Raw genomic sequence first — 18581 nt, 5'->3', positions numbered from 1 at the left:
GAATTGAAATTACTAAATGCATTCAATCTGTAGATTATTTTTATCCGTATATATGTGTTCCCATGACCTCTGAGTTGCTAAAGTGATGCTTTATACAATTTTGAGCTAAAGGAGCACATGTCATTTTGTTGAAACAGTGGTAACGCTTTGCTTGAAGCATATATGTATAATGCATTATAAAGAGTTATTAAATGGTAAAATGCATTGTAATTCTTCATAATGTGTGTTGTAATGCATTATATGTAGTTGTAAAGAATAATAACCAATTTAAAGTGTGTAGTGTAACAATGAATTGCTAAGTGTTATAATGTATTGTATGTAACAATTATTTAGCATTACAATGCATTAAAACTACTTTATAATGCATTATACATACATGCTTCAAGGAAAGTGTTACCAAAACACTTTAAAGTAAGGTTGTAGCCTATTAGCTAACATCAAATAATATTTTTTCAGCATTTATTAATCTTTACTAATGTTTCTTAGCGCCAAGAGAATTGTTCTTGTTAGTTCACTGTGCATTAACTTATGTTAGGAGATAAAACTTTTGATTTAAATAATGTATTAGTAAAATAAGGTGCGATGCGACATTTTAACATTATAATTTTCCTACTGTGGTAGTCAGTGGTGGCCAAGAACTGTTTGATTACAAGCTTTCTTCCAATTATCTGATCATCAGAACAAAGAAATTTATACAGATTTGAAACAACTCGAGGGTGAGTAAATAATGACAGAATTGTAATTTTTGGGTGAACTGTCCCTTTAACTAATGTTAACAAATAAAACCTTATTGTAGTATTACCATTTCATTTTTGTTAAGCATGGTACAAACATGAAATGTAATTTAGAAGTACATATATGCAAGGTTCATGTTTAGTCTAATGTTAGTGTAACGTATATAGTCCTCACATCACAGGATTTATGTATATGGTTTTAAAATGTAATGGGACTCCAAAGTGTACCATAGTTGTGCCACATTGAACGAGAGAGAAAGGAATCAAACAGAATCACTAAAACATCACTGTGGTGTCCATCGTCTTTTCGTCTTTTCTGGAGATAAGATGAAGTTCCCTCACAGAAAGAGAAAAATTGAAGAAAAAACAAAACTGCCCAGTGCAGAGTGACATCAAAACCTTCTGTCTTTCATTCCAGCAACCTGTTTACACCTCCTGCCCTTGCGCTTCATCCCTCTTTCACCCACCTCGTGGAGGGTTGAGGCCAGAGGTTGTTTTCTGTGGTTGTGTTTAAGACATGGACTGCAGAATTGTGTCTCTGATCAATCTTTGATAACTTCCTCCTTAGATGGACGAGGTCTACAGCCATATTTGTTTCATGCGGTGCACATACTCGCATCTTCACCTCAAGCCGGCTCTCCATTCTAGTAGTCGTCCTTTAAGTATTCATCTCAAGGTCAGCAGGAGAGAGCTTTGATGTTCCAGCTACACAGTCGTATCTTGTGATAGCGGATGTTACTTCTCCCTGATGTTCGACTCTCAATGTCATCGGTTTCTGTGTGTACGTTCTATTGTATTTTCGATGTGCCAGATCCAACGTGCCATGTGGTTAAGTGGCTTTGCTTCTGGGAGTCCTTATTATCTAAGTCATTCATCACTCCTTGGCGCACACACACGCACAAACTCCACTAATATGTTATTTACTCTGTTCAGCTGTCACAGTCCAAAAGGAAAAAGAAAGAGCGAAAAAATAAAGTCAGACCAACAGAGAAATGAGCGGAAAACATAATCACCAGACTAGTAAATGGAATATATGACAAAAATAAGCAAGGGCTATAATGAGGATGCACACTGAGACTCACATGGAGTATCTGGTAAAGATGAACCTGTTGTTTGTCAGAGACGTTTGTATGTTCTCTCCTCTTTTTCAAATTGTCTTCCACACACACGTTCTGCACGAAACACTGTACTGTTGGCTTATGCACATTCCACTTGGATTTGTTGTGCTTGTGTATCGGATTTCTTCATTAATGTGTGTGCCATGTCTTTTTTATTACAGAAATTATCATATTGGGTGGAGCCATATCACGTTGATCAGCATGTGTTCCTGACACATTCAACTTTGGGCATTATGTAAGCAATGCAAGTTCAAGTTTGTTCAAAGAACCTATTGACAGTGATGTAGTTTGAACTTTTTTTGCTCTATTTTTGTCTTTCTGTGTTTATTTTTGTCTTTCTTTCTGTAATGCTTCTTTGCAACAATGAAACATTGTGAAGAGCGCTATATAAATAAAACTGAATTGAATAACTGTGAAATTAAAGGGATGGTTTACCCAAAAATGAAGATTTTGTCATATGCATCAAGTTGTGCCAAATCTGTATATATTTCTTTGTTTGGTTGTACACAATGGAAGATATTTGGCAAAATGTTAGCAACTGACATTTCTGTGGCACCATTGACTACCATAGTTGTTAGATACAATGACTACCCCAGAGATCCCAATTGCTAACATTCTTCTAAATATCTTTATTTGTGTTCAACAGAACAACAACATTTATAAAGGTTTGGAACTACTTGAGGGCGAGTAGAAGACAGAATTTTATTTATTTTAGTTTCCCTCAAATAACTGTGATGGTTCATTTTGTGTGTATATTACTGATGTCGCAAATAATTCAGTGCCAGTATGTAGTTGACACTTATATAAGTAATTTGTTGTGGATTTGCACCCATTTAACAATATGCCTGTATTACTATATTTTTTTTATTTTGCCTAGTTTTGCAAGCACTGTCAAGTTTGTGCAGAGGCTGGAGCTTTTGGCACAGGGGAACTGGAATCCTGAGTTTGTTTTCTCAATTGGAGTTTTGAGTTCATCGCCACCATTTGATAGCTTTCCTGTAGCTCAGTGGTAAGAGCATTGCGTTAACAATGCAAGGTTTTGGTTTCCATCCCAGGGGAATGCAAATACCTATGTAAAATGTATAGGATAAAGCAATGTAAGTCGCTTCCGATAAAAGCGTCTGCCAAAAATGTAAATAACTGTTTTGCACTGTTTGCCTGGCCAGGAGGGCTGCTTTATTTATTTATTTAAAATTTCACTTGATTAATATAACATATAAGAATTTATAGTCCGTTTAATATTTGAACTGTGTTTTTCTCTCCCCTATCTTAAGTGTGTGCTTTAAAGGTGTTGCTTATATATGTTTTATGTACAGCTGCTTTGTAACAATGAAAATTGTAAAAAGTGCTTATATAAATAAAGTTGACTTGACAATAAGCGCGTATCCATCACCCATGTTTTTATGCGCATTTGGAAGTTTCGCATCAGAAAGGAGTGATGGCCAAATTTCTAAATAAATTAAGTTAATAGTTTTAACGCTAGCTTGAGGTCTTTTTTTGTGGAAAATGTTTAATGCTAAAAATGGGAGATGGAAACGCATTTGTCAAATAAATTCTTCCAAAAAGTCATGTTACCGCACTGTGAGACGGTGTAACCTGACTAACCAGAGGACTGATCTTGTTGCACAGCATCTGAAATGTTGTTATGGTCATTTTTAAATGCCTGAGCAAAGTTGTCAAAGTATTTCTGTAATTGCCTCTCAGAACTGTCACTGCGTTTCCCAAACAGCAGGCATCCACAAAACCACCGCATTTGTGTTTCGTGTGCTTGCGCAAGTAATAAGGCTATTATATATGAAAATGATTATATTCCGGGTTTGACTGTTTGGCTGGAAACGCTGCTTATTCGCAAATGTTTTTGCAATATTCTAATTTTGTGCAAAAGCTGATTTCACAACTTTGGATGAAAAGCCGGCTAGTGACAATATTGTATGAGAAAGATATATAAACATTATGATCCAATGATATGTCATGTAAATCACTTCAGATAAAGCGTCCACTAAATTACTAAATGCATTGACCATTTATAATGGCAATGGCAACATGGGACAGAGCAACTGAGCTGTATCTACTGTAATGTGGAACGTCTGGCTGTCATAAGCCACTTCACTGTAATGTCAGCTAGCAGTGTAACAGCACAGCATCAATAGCTAGTGTCACTCACAGTGCTGTTTGAGTCAGCAGCTCTGTCAGACGACTGTTGTTCCCTCTCACTTTACATGTGTCACCAGCACCGACATCTGATGCCATCACTCCACACAGCCAACCGGCACAGACGCGGAGTACACAAAGACACACAGAGCACAGTTAATACAGCAGCCTTGTTTGCCTTGTTTTCCTGCTGTTAAATATTAGCTTTTTAGTCGTCACAAAACGTATCGACTGGAGTGCAGAAAAACCTGTTCTCAAGACACGGATGCCATTAAACTTTTGGCACAGTTACAACTGTGCTCCCACAAGGATCTGCAATGACATTTAGCATCCAATCTATTTAGCCCAAAGAGTGGCGCCTAAGCTCTGTAGAGTTCTCTTAACAGCTGGATTCATGTTAAACCCGTGTTGTGTGTGCATATATAGCGCTCAGCTAGTGGTGTACACCCGTTGTGAGTTGTTTGTTTCTCCCGGGGGCGTAGTGTAGAAACAGAAAAACAGAAAGAGACACATTACACAACTGATCAGGTTGTGTAATGTATATTTTTCACGTGATGGGACTTTACCTCATTTCAAAAAAAGAACCTCTTAGTGTTATTTTCTTGTTTTTTAAGAAATATCTTATTTTTTTAATCAAGATCTGATGAAGTACGACCAAAGATATTAAGATTTATTTCGGCAACGAAACGTGCGAGTTCATTGTAAAAGCAAGAAACAATATCTACCTATATGGTTAGAAAGATGAACTTTTAACTTCCTTACTTCTTTATAAAGTACTTTTCTTTTTCTCCATTGGCAAGTTTGCTTGTTTTCAGAAAAGTATCTTGATTTGAATATGTTCTTGTCAAGTAAATGTGTCTTGATTTAAGAATATTTTGATATATTTATTGAAAAACAAGACAAAATCATGAAGTGAGCTATTTTTTACATAGCTGACTGGAAAATCGACTAGAAATTTCTATCACCATTTGCTCGCCACTCAAATTTTGAAGAATGTATTCCAAGGGAGTTAAATATGAAACAATGTTCCCAATATGTCTCCTAATATTTTCAAGTCTTTACGCAAAACTATATTATTATACTTTTGAAGTCTCATAATGTAATTGTCAGATCCATGAAATGGAATTGCATAAAAATGACCAAAACATTCGTAAAAATATCTCCACCGCAGACAGAAAGAAATTGTGAATCACCAGCTTTGTATGCAAATACACGGTTCAGCGTTCCTTTCAGTGGGAGGGTGAGATTTCGGCATGGGTTGTGGAGGGCTGTTTGGGTGAAAGGGAGGAGGTTGGATGCGGTGGGTACGGAGCTGACAGGACGTTGGATGGGAGAGAGCCTGAGGGGGGCTCGGCAGGGGTCCTGGCGCTGACCCAATACGGGCCCACTGGTCTTTGATGCTCCCGGGCTTCCAGGGCAGCCGGGAGGGCGGGGGAGGGGAGAGTGTGAAACATGTAGGGGGAAAAAAGGTTACCTGTGGATCTGACGACCTTCAGCACGGAGTAGGGAGAGGAGGCTTTGAAGTGAAGCCAGGTTGAAGAACAGCATCGATCGCCAGGGAGCAGAAAGAGAATGAGAGCGGGGAGCTGAAGCTTGAGATATAGATATTGAGAATGGCACAGAATAAAAAAGGGAGGGGATGAGAGGGTTATGAGAGAGGGATGGAAGGCGCTGTAAAATGCAAGGCATATTTTGTGCTTCAATGGGTGCGTTGTGCAATCTCGGTGCATTGATTGATATCTGTGTTTTATTTGTTTACTTCTGGCATTATTGGCATTTTTTTGAAGAAGGGTAAAAAGGGGTCATGAAATGAATCGTAAGTGCTGTTCTGTCAAAACACGAAGTCTAAAATCACAGTAAACATATAAATTACTGTAAACATTTAATTAATGAAATTCACTTTTTTACTTAAAGCAAATTGGTTTTGTCATTATCTTCCCTAATATATAAAAATGTACTCAAAGTCTGGCTACAAGGGTTATAGTATTTTTGAAGTTGTCTTCAAAACATGACTGTTTATTTAACTATGTTTATATACAGCCTAATAACCTGTTTGTAGTTAACTTGAAATAAAAGCCTTCATGTGAACACCTCTGTCATAAATAAGTGATCCGACTGAGTTTGAGCCTAACGAAATTAATTTCCAAAAAACTTGAAGGATCTGTAAACAATCTGTATCGTAAAACAAGAGAGCTGTGCCCCCGTAAACTTTTGCCATTAAATAGCTAGTTCATCAAAAATGCATCCAAAAGTTGAGTAAATAATGAGAAAATTATCAAATTCAAAAAAAAGTTGAGTGCATTGTTTTCATTGCTTTGTGCATTTTAAGACGCCCACTAAAAATGTGTGAATTGACTGATTGACTGGTCTGCACAACTCTTAACACTGAATTTGATGCTGACCGTGATTCAGCTTCTATCACCCAGCACCATTGTCTGGCCTCGCTGATACTTGTTTGTCGGAAGGTCCTGCTCAAAATTTTTTTTTTCATAAATATTCAATTGACTAAAAAAAATTACATTAAACAGTTTACAAAACATTTAAATAGTGCATTTGCACTCTGTTATCTTGCATGTAAACATCTATGATCAATCTGGAAGTGACTGACACAAATAACTTCCTTTTGCTTTGCGGGAAGAAAATCAATCTGATTCATGAATTCTGACAAATGCACTAAGAGGAACAGTTTCAGGAATATTTCCCCAAATGTCGCTATTTATCATAATGCCAGTCCAAACTCATTTAATTTTTAGGCAATGCAAATGACGAAAACACCAGAATATAAGTTGATTTTCACTCTCAGATTTAATCAAATAAAATCATTGATTGCCATGAATGGAGCATACTTAAAAAATGGCAACAAGTCAATAACATCAGACCTCTTTGTTCATAACCAAGCGTCATGACGTCATAACCATTTGATCTGTTCTCTGTATGCATGAGTTGATAATGATTTGTTTTAATCTGAGCGATTGAACGTTTTTAACCTATTTAAATTCCTTTGTGTCGATAAAACACTAGTGTGAGAACAGCATAATGACAGAATTGTCATTTCAGGGGAAACGTTCCTTTGATTGTTCCGCTTTGTGCATTTGTCAGAAATCATAAAGCAGATTGATATTCCTACTGAAAGCGAAAGGAAGCTATTTGTGCCAGTCACATCCAGATGAGGAGAGGAAAGGTTGACTCCGGCGGAGATCACCTTAGAGTTGCTTTAGCTTAATGACTATAATGTGTGGATGTTGAGTTGGAATGTCATCTCTTAATGTGCCTGAGCAGATGTTGCGCGTGTGATGGGGGACGCTCTGAAGGAATAAGTCGGTTATGTCGAGTACTTGAAGTCTCGCTGTGCAGAAGCAGATCAGAGACATGCTGTGCCCAGGCCCCCCTTTCCCCACCGGCTACGCAGTTCTCTGCTCAGGTCCCTGCTGAGAGATGACTCTTGCTGCACCAAACCCTCACCAATCTCCCAATCCTCAGCCAGTCAGAGAAGAGCTTTTTTTCTATGGAGTTCAGACTGAGCCCCTGCAGGAAGACGGGGGAATGTTTTGTACATACTAGGGGTGGGTCATGATAGCAACTAATTGGTTGTTGATATAGATCTTTGTAATGATCTAAAGATGGTGTGGATGTTCAGTATAATTAATATATTTTTTAGCTGTGATGTGATAAGCATGCTAACAGCAATTTTTTATTTTTCACAATAAATATATATTTTTATTTGTAGAGAGTTGCGCCTTTAAATTCACCCATGTAATCTTTTTCCATTAAAGGGCTAGTTCATTAAAAACAAAAGTTGAGTAAATAATAAAAAAATGATTGTTGTTATGTTAAAATTTTCCTTCAAATCCATAAAATGGAGTGCATTGTTTACAAAGCTGTGTGCCTTTTGAGACGCCCCCTTAAAATGTAGACTGGGGTCGGGTTGGCTTCCTTGATACATATTTGTTAACTAGGCAGCTCACCAAAAGTCTGCCAAATATAGTTTTGCACATTAATAAAGACCCTGGCCATGATCACGGCCCTCACATGAACAACTTTTAGAGGGTCTGCAATGCCCCGCCAAAGCCTTCTGCGTCCTGAAGAGTACTGAAGTGTCAATCAAGCTGCTTCTAGACCTAAATGTTGTCATGGATTTAGGATCTCCGCTGGGCTAAATGGAGAGAATCCGTGAAGACTGCCCATCTCAGTGAGATTTTATTTCTTCCCAAATTAAACTGCAGCTCAGCTATGAGGAACAGTGAGAAAAAGTGCTTGAAGTGAAAGGGCAATTTCCCAATGTAATCTGAGGAGCATCATTACTCTTTTTCTCGAGCTCACCTCACCCCCGCTGCCCTACAAAACCTCATCTCCCTCTCTCTCTCTCTCTCTCTCTCTCTCTTTTTGAGCCCCCCCTCCAGCTGTGCGTTTCTCCCTCCACGCTCCAGGCCTCTGCCCAGCTCCCTATTCACACCTCCGTCCCTACTCCCTTAATTATGATGTCATCTTTATGGGACTGTCACGGCGGGGTGAGATAAAGAACGAGAAGCTCGGCAGCATGTAAAGCACTGTAGGGTGTCTGGCACAGATGGGCTTGCCGCAAAGAAAAGACTCCATTTTAGACGGACGCTTAATTACTGAGAGAAGGATTGTGAAAGCAGAAATGAGAGAGAGAGAGAGAAAGAAAGAGAGAAGGGGGTTCCTCCTGTGTTTCTTTTGCACTATAACTATTACGCCTATTTATAGTTGCTATTCGTTTACTAAAATGGAAAATATGGATTTTTAAAACAAAGATAGAGCTGGGATAATAATTGTGAGACTCGATACAAGTTAAATTGGTAATAAATAAATGCACAATATATTCACTATCAGCTAAAGTATGTGCAGACATGTGACTCTAGTGCATGGACATTTTGAAGATTCTTGTATTGTTTACAAACGTTGTGACAAGATTTATTAAAATAATATGTATCTTTATGTTAAGATGTTGAAGGGTCGGGTGCCGTGGCTTCACCTTACTTCAAATATAAATACTTGTGGTTTTGACAAATAAGAATCAATTGTTATTCAGCGTCATTTTATTTTAAATTGATGATTTATGCATGATTAACACCAACCCTTTCTGATACAGAAAGTAGAGAACAACTCATGGATTAAGTCTCTAAACTCTCTCTTCCTGATAGGTCAGTCTTACTGAGGAAAGGGACTTCTTATCATCATGTGTGAAAAACATCTTCTGTTAGAACTTGTTCTTGTTTATTTATTGATAACCAATCATGTGAGCTTGATTTACCCAAGTAATGATGTAGTTATTTGACTCGGTTAGCTTAAATACTACTGTATTTTGGATTTAAGACAGGTCGGCCTAACTTTTTTGCTGTCAAAACTACAAACTAAAGTACATTTTCTTCTATGAATTACATTCTTGACTTCTTGTCTTCATTCATGACTGGTCTACGGGTCTTTTACTGCAAATCCCCTACAATACAGTGTTACGTCAGCACTACAGCATGTTCTTTTTCATTTTATCATATTATAATGTTTTAAGGATAAATATTATAATATTTCCTGTTTAAGGATGTTTGGATTGACAATGAAAGACTTAATATATCTAAATTCACATTATAGAGGTGTTTTAATTCGTTATAATTAACATTTACTGAATACAAATACACAGCATGGTTGTCAAAAATGAAATTCTGGCATTTGTGTACTTCTAGTCTATCTGCTTTTATTATTAACCGTATCCTGGTTTAAGTCATAAATTAGATTGACACGGGTAATGACTCCTAATGTCGAAGATGTCTAAGGCACTTTTCCAAAGCTTCAGGCAAAATATTTTCTGAATAAATGAGAGAAATCATTCCGCTTTACCCAATGTTCAATATCTTAGATGGATAGAACTGCTGTAATAACTCGATTGTAGTTAGGCTTATAATGATCCAGCTGCTTGTCTTTTCATACAGTAGTTCACTCTGGATGTACTGCTACCAATGGGGTCACAAAGAGCTGCTGAGAAACCCTATTAAATTATAATTGATTTCTGACAGAATAGTTGTAAATAAAAAACAAGTATTACGATTTTTTGGTGGGGTAGTTGCTACTGTATTCCTGCCTTGTCAATTCCTTTTTAATGGACTGCTGTGAAGTCATAATTGTGTTTATGAACAAGCCGGCTGGCTGTGGCAGACTATGATATTTTCCTTTATGATTGCCATTCATGTGTGCATGCACATGCAAAAAGGATCAATGCAGTCGTGTATCACCTGGTTATTCGTTTTTTGTTAAGCTTTCATGTAGCTCAGTGGTCAGAGCATTGCGTTAACAAAGCAAGGTTGTGGGTTCAATCCCAGGGGATTGCAAATACTTATGTAAAATGTATAAGATAAGATATGTAAGTCGCTTTGGATAAAAGCATCTGCCAAATGCGCAAATGTAAATTTAATTCTTTGACTCTTGTTGACTTGCTTCATAAATACTGTACAATACTCTTCTATACCCTCCCTTTCCTGCCCACCCTCCAGTTCACCCATTCATCTTCCTCCCACTACCCGCAAGAGACACCCACCCTCAATCCATGCTGCAGCCCTATACTAATGACTCCCACCTTGTGTATTTACCCCCATTTACCGGTTCCATTTAAATGTTGTCCTCCGAGTGTGTGTTGGGACTGATAGGGTTAATTGGAGATCCCGCCCTGGGGTTAGCTTGATGACTCGTGCCCTTATCGGCATTGGCGGTGACCTGCCGTTGACTAGTCCGCCACAGCCATCCCCTCAATTGATGTAGAAGCCATCCTCTGGGAATTTGGGGACTTTCCCTGACACTGACCCCTTGCTCAAATGCATCCCACTCACATCACTGCTGTCTCCAACCTTAAGGCACTGATGGATGCTTGTGGTAGAAGCATCCTGACCTACCGCACAACCTCTCTCTTTCTGACACCAGCCTGCTTTTATTGACAGGCCTATATTGATGGTGCCTTTGACCTGACGATGTGCGTTCCATCGGCTCCTAAATCACAATAGATCGGTACAGATGCACGACATGTTGACACGTCTTGGGACTCTTGTTGCATGACATACTGTAATTGCTCCTGGTTCACATTAAAGGATTTTCATTTAAAAAATGTTGTAGATCTGTATCATAATATTTCTAAACAAAAGGTGGCTACACTGAAGATAGTAAAGTATAACAAGTTTGATATTTTTGTTAAGATTTTTCTTATAGTGGGGTGCATGCACATGGGTCGATGACGTACATCCACTAAAACATCAGCCACATAATCTCCAAAGGAAGGATTGCACATAGGTGAGTCTGATTATCCAAACACCATCTCATACATTGACAACTTAAAAAGGAGAAGCGCTTCAGGCTGTCTGTTTCAAGCCACATTCACAAATATGAAAAACGCTAAGTTAACTTTTGCACTTACTTGAGGCTTGATCAGAGAGGAGCAAAGCAATGCTCAACTTAGTGCTGTCAGTTCGCTGAAATTTGAATGTTTTCTCATAGAGGAAGGGGCTCAGCTAGCTGAGATTTCACCCTGTGTGGGTATACCCCACTCCCACAATTTCGATGACTTTACTGTTATAAATTTGTAAGATTCTAAAGCTTTTGATTGGTAGTGTATACAAGATTTATATACACGTTGTGATTGATGCAGTCAATGAAGTTGTTGTTTTTGGCATCAATGACTTGCTTGGATTCGACTTGGATTAGAAGCTTTATGTATTTTTCTGTGTAGCAGGGCTACATAGTAATTATTTTGTTCCACACACACACACACAAAACAGCATGTGTGTTTGGAGCGACATGAGGCTGAGTAAATAAGAAAATTTCCATTTTTGTGTGAATTGTTTCTTTAAGATCCAATCATCTCTCGCAAACATCTGAACTCATTATTGGTAAACAATTCAAAATTAAGAATCTCTTTTTTCTTGCGTTCAAATGTATGTATTTCATAGGCGTGTTGTTCATGGAACGTAACTGGAGTGAGATGTTTAGTTCTTCGTCGAACAATAAGCTTGATGTCAGCGGCGGGTGATGGAGATGCATTCAATGTGCTCCGATTTTATTAACGGCATTTAAAGCACTCAGCGTGCTTTTTGTTCTAATGACTTCTTTGTCGCTTGGCACCGTGGTTTCCTGGCACCAATGCGTGTGTGTGTGAATAGGTTAGTGTGTCCTTGAGGCTGTGTGTTTTCGTCTGTTTCAGGTTAACGTGTGTGTTCTTATCAGTGTTAGAGTGTCTTCGCAGCGCTTTTGGGCATCCCTTTACACTCACTGTCTCTGATGGCGAGACTCAGCGGTGAAGCAGTCACACACACGCGCGTGCTATCTCTGTTGACAGGGAAAATTGTATGAAGAGCTTTTAAGGCAATTAGTGCATTGAGCAAAAGCTTTTCTTCTATTCATACTCTTCATTAACAGCTTCTTGAAAAGGAAAAATTAGATGCTGATATTGTCATCACTCCCGCCCGCTGAGAAGAGGCCAGCTTTAGATCCACAGAGTCCCAGCGTGCGTGTCTGTGCGCCTGTTTGTGTGCGCACGCATGTAGGTGAGTAAAGGGGATATACTCCATCCGCTTTTCTCGTGAATTAAAAGCACATAAAAGGAGTATTTACTCAAAGCCACAACTGCATTCAAACCATTCCCTAGAGCACGTTTGTGCTGTGAGAAATCTGTGTTTGCGTACCCATCTACCTTATAATGCAAGCCCCGTGTGTGTTTGTAATCTTTTTATAGACATTTATTTAGAGACCACACGATTTGATTTCTTGCGCAAAGTGGAAGTAGTCTAAAAGCCATTAATGATGTGATTCTATTCGCTTTCCCTTCTCGGTGGGCACGCACCCAGACTGCTCTGTTTAACGTATCCCTGTCTCAGTGCAATGTGGAACAGGGAAGCGTCGTGGGGCTTTGATGAGACTGGGACTGACTATCTGCATTATTGATGGCTGACACACATTTACGACGCCAACACACAGCCGTGTGCGCTCCTCTGTGTCAGCGTGTGTTACAAACACTGATTTTCTGGCCCCTCTTGATGTGTCTCACCCACATGGGATTGTGTTAGGCCTCCTGGCATCTCTATTTTTCAGACGTGTGCTGTATTTGATCCCAGCGCTGAGTCTCACTCACAGTCAATCATTAATGGCTTATCGCGATTTTGTTACAAACGCCCGGCCAAATTATTGATGCCTCGCTGGGTTTCACTGTCAGATTATTAATATTTACATGTATTATTAATCAAGTAGATCAACTTGTGCTTAGTATCCGTACACTTTATTTCCAACTGAAGAGTGTGAGTACAGTGCAGTTGATAACGTAGGCTGATAAACCAAAGGTTTCAAGTTTGAAGCATGAACTGGATGGATACAGAGTTCACTCATCATTATTGTGACCTCAAATAAGAAACTTTACCACGGGCTGGTCCATGGGGAGCAGTTAAAATACTTGTGTGGATATAGAAAATGTGTTAAAGTTAAAAATAACCAAATGATAACTAGCTGCTGAAGCTGGAGGATTTTTTCACTAGCTCGAGATAGCTCAGCGGTACCTGGCTATGTTAGATGACGGCAACTAAAGTAATTTGAACAGTTAGATCAAGAAGAATAAGTTGCGTGTGCTCCTTATATTAGATACAGCTAATCAAAATTAAGTTTTGAGTCTTTGGATATTTTGCCTTAGACTGGTTCAACCAAGTATGCTACTTTTTTAGACGTATAAAACGCTTAGTCTTTCCACTGAATCTTTCAATTGATTTGCTCTGGCACATTATTCTAAATGTAAAACAAGCATTTATTAAAAACAGGGAAAACAACACCTCTGTTTTTTATTCATTATAATTTTCTAGTCTACTAGGTATAACTTCTTTTTTGGCAAAAACTCAAAACCCAGTGAAGTGCATTGAACAGAGTGCATGTGCTTCTAGATTTAGGTTCTTATTGGGGTCAAAGGCTACGTGTTGACTCTGGGGTCACTGCTGATAATAGATAGTTTGTATTGTAACATTATTTATTAATATGTAAATATTAATATGAATATCTGAAGTCAGTAAACCACTGTTTGGATGAGTTCAGTTTTCCATGCACTGTTTTAGATGCAGTTATTAGGAGAAAGGAAGTGTGATTTTATGCCCTGATTCGGATTGGATTAAGGAAGGTAATATGGGATGTAAGGGATATAAGATCTTTAGAAGAATTTATGAATGCAAACAGTTCTAACAACTTTGACTACCATTTAATTTTTCTTATTATGGTAGTCAATGAGCCCCCAGAAATGTCAGTTGATCACATTTTTCCAAATATCTTTTTTTGTGTTCAACAGAACAAAGAAATGTATACAGATTTGGAACAACGTATTCACTGAAAGTCCAAATCAGTGGGTGTCATGAAAAAAATACACACTGCAATCACAGACATTTCTATATCTAGGCAGAATTGGATTTCTCAGAGGACCCCGAGTTTGCAAAAACAGTAGGTAATTTGCTCTGTAATTTTTACTGCGGTTGTGAGAGAAAAACAGATGTTTTTAGGACAGGATTAAAATCACACAGTACATCTGAAAAACACAAATTTAACTGACCCCCTCTGTGAAAATCCGTGAAATTTGGCTTAATTCACTGAAAGCGGGTGTCTTCGGAACACAGACCTGTAGGAGCAGCATTTATCTACTACTTTGCATATGTAGCACTTTTGCAGTTTAGGGCTGAATTAGTCAGGTAGTGTAAATGCTTCAGAGCTCTCGTGCAGCTGGTACTTGACCCAACACTTGGCAGTGGAAAGCTCTAAAATGGACATATTCAAGAACGCGTTTTTCTAACCTTTGACCTTCTTATCAAGTGCTTTCCATGTACTCTATGTGCCCACCTGTCTGCCTCCTCGCACATACTTTTTAAACAGTACGAGGTTAGACGTTTTGGATAAGATGAGTGCTGGTACTATCGTTTTGTCTCCCGACGCGCGCCCCCCCTTTTCCCCCCACCACGGGTGACTTGGCCGGTGCACGGTTGCTATGGTGACAGCGGTCGGTTTTAGTATGTGCAGCGGTGGTGTCGGTGGGTGTGTGCGAGGTGCTGATCTCCTGTACGTGCGTTTGCGCGTGGCACAGAGAGCGGCACTGCGCCCCCCTGCAGATGTTCCCCAGCTCCCCCGTGCTTCCTGCCAGCTGCTGCGGACCCCTTCCTGTGCCTCATTAACCGAGTGAGTCGTCGCACACACATCCCTAATTAAACATGCACATACGTCACAACACTGTAACGCCGATAATTTCAGCTTAGAATCTATTAACCACACTTATTTAAGTTGCGGTGATCGTCAGCAGTTTCTGGAGAGCTGTAACTGAGCATGCACGCACCAACACACACAGTCACGCTCTTGGCGTCAGGTTTGTGGGTGGTTCAATCCTTTTCTACTTTTTTTTTACTTTGTGTGTTACGTCAACACAGCTTTTAATTGAGACAGGTTGCAAATTTAGTTTAACCAATTAGAAATTAGATGCATGGGTGAAATCGCAATGTCGGCTCATGACCTTGACCTTGGTGGTGCCATGTTCCTCCAGTTGAGCTACAGTAAAGCGAAATGTTTGGGTATAAAATGCTAACCATTTTCATATTTCTTGGTTTAACAATGAAATTGAGGTGAAGGGTGCTAGGGGAAAATTACAAAAACAATTGTTGTGGAAATTACCAAGATGAATTCTCATCTATTAGTGTCACAATTTATAACATCGGCACTCATTTTAAACACACATTTGAAGAGATAATCATTTACGAATACATGGATAATTTGTAGCTTTTTAAACTATTTGCAGCAGATATGTGAAAATATTATGGTAAAGCTTTAGACATACTTTTGCACAAAAAGCATAGACCACTGAAACTAAATATTTTAAGACACTTTGCACACTATGTAGACGAGAAAAAAAATGATGAGAAGGAGAAAGAACAAAACAAGAGTCAGGTATGTGTGAACACAAGAGGTGTGAATCATAACAGACCTACCTATGAGAGGAGATAGATTCATAGATATGTTTTACATAAGATTTGTTCAACTTTCAATTGATTCTTTGTATACTCATACTGCATTTGGTCCTTTGGGCAAAACAACATGTAAAGATGCAATTGAAAGATAATATCATATAAAACGAAATAAATAATGCGTTGAATATGCAGTAATACAAATACGAATGCTAATAATAATTATGGAGACGTCCACAGAATTGTGTTATTGTCAGATCACTCACTGTTCTTTTGTTGTAACAGTCTCTCTCCATTCTCGCTGTCCGTCTGTCTCTCTCTCTCATTTTCTTATGTTTCTATCTTCTACTCACACACATACACGCACATACTGGAGATAGTTAATAATTCCCTAATTTCCGCTCTTCACGGCATGTGGAAGGTGTCTGAGATAACCTGATTTATCAGATGGGTATTGGCTGTATTAAAGCTGTGGACATTAATGGGCACATCGTTTAAGCCACGTCGCGAGACTAATGGATTTCAAAATGAATTTGTCAACATCGCTTGCAGTGAATACAATAGCTGAATAAAAGTGAAACGATGGCCATGACCCGAGTATGTTTAAAGTGTGTGTGTGAATGTATATGGCAAGATTTGTGAGGGCAGTAGCAGCCCTTACATGATATCCTGACCTCTGCTCTGGTTCATGTTTCTCTGCGTGTTTCCCATGTTTGAGCTCTAGGAGCATATAGGAATATTTCACCTATGAAAATGATGTCATCACGTCTTTTGCCGTTTGTATGGGGACCGTGGCTGTACGGTTATGATGAACTGAAAATGCTCTTTGATACAAAAAAACCTAAATTTCAGTGTCAGTAAATGAACCATATGTTCTACTTTTCTAATATTTTTCTAATTTATTTTTCGCTAATTTATAGCCTCTGGTCACCATCCAATTTCATATTTTGCAGGAAACCAGCATGGATGTCCTTAAAACTTTCACAGAGAGAGAAAAAACAGGACATGAACGTGTGCAAATGACACATTTCCTTTTTACTTTTGGTAAACTATACCTTTAAAATGTTATCTCCTACTTTTTGTAGCGTTGATAAGATTGCAAGATCTTTGTTGTATTTTCCCTGGTTCATATTTAAACTGAAGAAACTAAACCTGAACGTTCCCGAGACTATCACTGTCTGCCTTTTACATGTCTGTGTGATATACATACAAAAGGTGATAATGGCTAATTTTGTATATTTACAAAATATCGCATGATGTCGTCTTGGATGATGTGAGAACAAAGGGCGCGACCTGATAAACGAATTGCTTCTGTTCATAGTTCTTGCTATAAAGTGTACGAATTAGCGTGCAAATTGCCTCTGTGTGTGGGCTGTTATAGGCCATTAGGGTGTATAGATGTGTTTACCCTGCATATGGAAGTTTTGTTTACTTATGACCGAGATGGCTTGTGTTTGGTGATGCATGTTGCCATCATTGTGGCTGCTGGTGTAATGTTATTACAGATTTGAACATGGCGCTGGCTGCTGAAAACATTATCACTCATATACTGCAATCAGGAGTGAGAGAGGGGATACAGAGAGAGCCAACGATAAATTTAGAGAATGTTTAGTGTTCTGTAATGGAAAAGAACAAAGAGAATATCGAATGAGTTCTATGAGCTAGTAAAATAACATGAAGTTAACATGTGTTAAAGGGACGGTTCACCCAAAAATGAAACTTCTGTTATCCTTTACTCGACCTCTTGCCATTTCCAACCTGTATGACTTTCTTTCTTTAGCAGAACCCAAAAGAAGATATTTTGAAGAGCAACAAATCACATCGATTTTGTGTCCACTCAATAGAAGTGAATGGGTACCACCATTGTTTGACTACCAACATCTTCAAAATATCTTCTATTGTGTTCTGCTGAAGAAAGAAAGCCATACAGCTTTTGGTGAGAAAATAATGCAAGAATTTTTGCTTGAACTATCCCTCAATGTGTTAATAGAAAGAGTTAATAGTGCAACACAGTGCTAAAGCAATTTTTGCACAAGCAAATTTAGCTTTTTCAGGTTGGGTCAGGGTGGTCCTTGCACAAAGAGGTCTGTTATGTCTGTGCCCCCTGCGGGAGCTGAGCTAGTCCGTGCCTGGTTAAATGGTGGGCAGGAAGTAGCAGGACAGCAGGAGCGTGCGATTTCTCGGAATACTAATGTGCCACTTTACCACCGATACACACAAATTCTCATATAACCCACGGCGCATGATCATAGCTGGCTGGCTCTGATACTCATATTCAGAAAGAGGCGCACATACTGTAGCACACTCACGCAGCCTGCTAGCTTTTGCTCGCACCCTGCCTCTCGCAGCCAGCCATGAGCACAGATCCCTAATTATCAGTAGGCTCGGCCTTGGCACTCTTTAACAACACAGTGATTAATTAAGAAGAGGCACAGGGGCAGGAAGGTAGAGAAGGGGAACTGTGAGGGCTGACCGTTATTTTCAATCTAAGTGTGCAAAATGTGTAAGATGTGTAACTCAATTGGTAGAGCATTGCATCACCAGCGCACATGTAAATATAAAAATATGCTGAAATAAATAATGTTTTTTACTCCACTTTTGTAATTCTGTATAAG

The sequence above is a fragment of the Triplophysa dalaica genome, chromosome 12, assembly GCF_015846415.1.
Source record: "Triplophysa dalaica isolate WHDGS20190420 chromosome 12, ASM1584641v1, whole genome shotgun sequence".
Classification (NCBI taxonomy): domain Eukaryota; kingdom Metazoa; phylum Chordata; class Actinopteri; order Cypriniformes; family Nemacheilidae; genus Triplophysa; species Triplophysa dalaica.
Note: the sequence above shows the minus strand (reverse complement) of the source record.